We start from the raw sequence: 4,085 nt of genomic DNA, 5'->3' as shown, positions 1-4,085 counted from the left end.
CTCCAAAATGGTTGAGTCAAATATGTCACAACATGACATCATAAAACAACATATCAGTCCCATCATGGTGATTGAAAAATAACCCAAGGATAACTAATCGATGACTCAGAAATGATTAGGTCAAGTGTCTCATACATAAGAATCTCAAATAAAACAATCAGTAATTACAAACATTACATAGAGCATTCCATCACATAACTATGGTTGGGTTTATAAAAATAAAAAATAAAACATCATCATGACATCACAATCATAGCTCGCGAGCCTCTGGTAGACGTTGTATAATTGGTCAACACTAGTCAACCTAAAACTTAAAGCAGAAGCATAAAGAAATACACAATGCAAACACATATTTTGGTTTTGCTAACATTATATACTTGAATCTAAATGTGAGGTTTCAGTTTTCGTTTCAAGTTTTAGATAATCATTTGTACGTTTTTCCCATCCCATGTATTTGTTAAAAAGTTTCTCTCCCAAAACGATTAGATTCAATTTTCTAATTATATTGTTTATATAGAAGTTGCTCAAAGTTGACTCCTATCGAGTTCCAACAATCAATTAACAATTCAATAAATAGCATAATTCAAAACACATTCTAATGATTAACCTTAATTAAACTAAGTTTAATTAAGTTAATTATTAATATCTTTCATTTTTTAAATTATAATTGACAAACTATCATTAATATTTTAAAACATTTATCTTTTAAAGAATGACCCATTAATTCCACCTTTTAAATATAATAATTGTTCATATATATATATATATATATATATATATATATATATATATATATATATATATATATATATATATATATATATAACCAATAACAAACTTTTTATGAAAAATGAATTATAAAAATCGAATGGAAATCGTGTCCAATCTTTTAACTCGACACCATAGTCGATACCAAATATAATAACTGCCACAAAATAAATGATGTTGTGCGGGCCTGCTGTCGCAAAGCCTGCAGCAATAGTGTTGCCGGTTACTACTATAGGTATAGAGGTGGGGGTATGGGCTCGGCCCTCCCCGTCCACATATAATATGCGAATCATTTTTTTTAATAAAAAATTTATAATGTTTTATCAAAAACGTAAATCGCGATGTGATTAAACATTCGGTTCTCCAATAAAAAAAATATATATATATATATATATAAAATTGTATATATATATATATATATATATATATATATATATATATAACATGTATGTATATATATATAAAAAATTGTATTTATGTATATATATATATATATGTATATATATATAACATGTATGTATATATATATATATATATATATATATATATATATATATATATATTCACAGATCTGAATTAGCGTGTTCATATCAATAGAATTTTCTAAAGGTTTTCAATTTTAATGAAACCATGAAATATTTTGTTCTCCAAATTTACTCAATAAGTTTGCTAATGGATTTAAACCCTAGCCCCATGTTCTCTTCAGATCTATGCATATAAAGTTTTCTCAAGTAATTTTTAGCTACACATATTGAGAATACATACAATTAAAATAGGAGAAACCCTCAATAAACATGTGGAAGACACGATGAAGACAGGAAGTGCAAGATGCGGAAATAACATATGCAAGATCACAAGAGTCTACCCAGATTCTGATGCTAATTCACTTTTCTTTAGAAAACCTGCAGAGCAAGCTCCTCCCTTCTCCAAAGTTCCCGAGTCCTCCAATGCTCCAAAATGCTCTCCAAAACACTCTCTATAATTATGCTCTCTTAAGCCTCTAGGAGTACCTAGATATAAAGGACTCTCAAGAATGCCTTTTGAAACAACTAGAAGGTGTAGACAACTAAGCACAAGCTTTTTCCAACTTTCCAAATGAGTCATAAGGTTGTAGACACCATGTGCTTAATTTGTGTGCTAACTCCTGTGTTGTTGACATAAGAGAAATAAAAAGGTGCATTAACTCATAGGCTAGCTTATAGATTTTATTTAATTTTATTATAACCTTTATTTAATTTTATTATAACTTTTATTATTATTATTTATTTATTATTTTATCATTATTTATTATTATTAATTTTTAATTAATTACTTTTATTTAATTCTTTTCTCAACTAATCTTTATTTAATTATTTTTAATCTAAAATATCAAAGATCATGATATAATATTAATTTTCACCCAATAATTAATTTATTAATTAAATCTATTTATTAAGACTTAATTAATAGAAAATTCACTATAGACCTCCAAGATAAAATATGAAAACCCATCATAGAACAATCCATACAAAATCAGTCTAAAGGGTTAAAAATCATGAATTATGTCATCTGACACATTCGATGGGTAAAATGTCCAGATACTTGTCCTATCTTTTTAGGACAATGGTTTAAGGGTTTGGGATTTGGACTTGAGAATTTATCTCCCTTCTCTTATCATTGAGATAGTGTAATAGAGTACGCTCATCCTGGCAATTCAGGAAAGTCGATACCCGGTACCTGCAACTTGCATAAAAACTCATGCATGTATATATATATATATATATATATATATATATATATATATAATTCTAAGCTAAATAGGCAATGGTAGAATGTGGTGTATCGTGTAAATTTCGACTAGCAGGTGAGTACGACTCCCTCCCTTAACCATGTTAGAAACGCTATACAAAAGAACAATCACGCATACCATACACATGCAAGTATGGGGTAAGTATCCATAATAAAACATATGAGATAATAAATCATCTAACTAATCATCATCAATAACTGAAAACAATGAAATGATCATCATGCATACATGAAATGTAAAGTCTAAATAATATCATCATATACCAACTGAATCCATAACATAATATCTGATAGTCTCAAAACAATATCACTAATCCATCGACATAAAACTAGTCTAACATAGTCTAGTCTAACATAGTCTGATAATAGTAACAACAATGTGTGCAAAAAGGATGTGAATGTGAGCAGGCACTACAGAAACACTTCTCAGCATGATCAAATCCTATGAAAAAAAATGAAGAATAACAATTCAGCGACTACAAATTGTAATAGTACGGATTAGAAGAAAAGTGAGGCAGCAGCAACATGCCTTTGATAGCTCATCTTACTTTTGCCAGCGTCTGGATTAGCGATTTGAGCGAAGGCAGCTTGAGATAAATCGATCATTCCACGACAACTAGGTGGAGGGCAATAATCTACAATCTTCACTACAATCGATTCACTCTTACCCAGCTTCAGAACCCCTTTATTTGTTGCCCCTGTACACCTCACTCTGTAACGCCTCTCGCACGCACCTCTGTTGTCCCAAAATACATCACTGGCCGCTGCAAACATGTCTCCCTCTGGAAACTACGATGGGTCGTTTCCATAGCACGACGATGCTGCCAAAACCAATATGAATAATTAATATAATCCTAATTCCAATCATTAGGTTTGGTCAATGGCAATTACATCATTCATGAGTTGCAAAGCTTGAAATTACTTATATTTGGGAATTATTAAAACTTTACTTACGGACTTATGGAGGAGTGTAAAATGTGGCCGTTCCTTGCTCAGCCATACAACAATACCAAGCCCACATAAAACTCATCACACACACACAGCTCGAATAGCTCCACCTGCCATTCTCTCTTAGAAGTCTAGTCCTGCCCAATTCTTTTTCTTCACATGAAGGAACAAAGCTTTTGTATTTGTGAATGTTAAGCATTGGGAAGGAGTATATATAAAATAGAAGAAGAGGCAAGAGGTCAAGTTAGTCTCTGTCTGCACCTAGTCAATTGAGCCCCGCTTGATGCGAACGCTGCTTATGATTGTGTGTCTTGATTGAATAATTTCTAGAAGCTACTTCGCGAATATCACATAATACGGTCAGCGCATAAATCACACAATAGGTATGAGTTGGAAAAACCAACGGATATCATCTTGTGATTCTATTAGAATGACATGGTAACCTATGTAATCCTATCATTTGCCTGCTGTGTAGTAGTCCTCTTTTCTTCGAGTTTACCTTTTTTTTATTTTTATAATTTATTTTTATTAAAGAAAATTGAATTCAACATCAGTTCAATGTTTATAATATAGATTCTACA

At 30.8% G+C, this 4,085-nt stretch overlaps 1 pseudogene; it reads right to left on the bottom strand.

The window, feature by feature from the left end:
• Positions 1-3,054: 3,054 nt before the first annotated feature.
• LOC149557719 (EG45-like domain containing protein pseudogene) lies at positions 3,055-3,703 on the bottom strand (annotated as a pseudogene).
• Between the last annotated feature and the right edge of the window lie 382 nt (positions 3,704-4,085).

This window comes from Cupressus sempervirens, chromosome 5 (genome assembly GCF_028749045.1).
Source record: "Cupressus sempervirens isolate cs-2001-9-10 chromosome 5, ASM2874904v1, whole genome shotgun sequence".
NCBI classification, from domain to species: domain Eukaryota; kingdom Viridiplantae; phylum Streptophyta; class Pinopsida; order Cupressales; family Cupressaceae; genus Cupressus; species Cupressus sempervirens.
The sequence above is the reverse complement of the archived record's forward strand: the minus strand, read 5'-3'. Positions and strand labels throughout refer to the sequence as shown.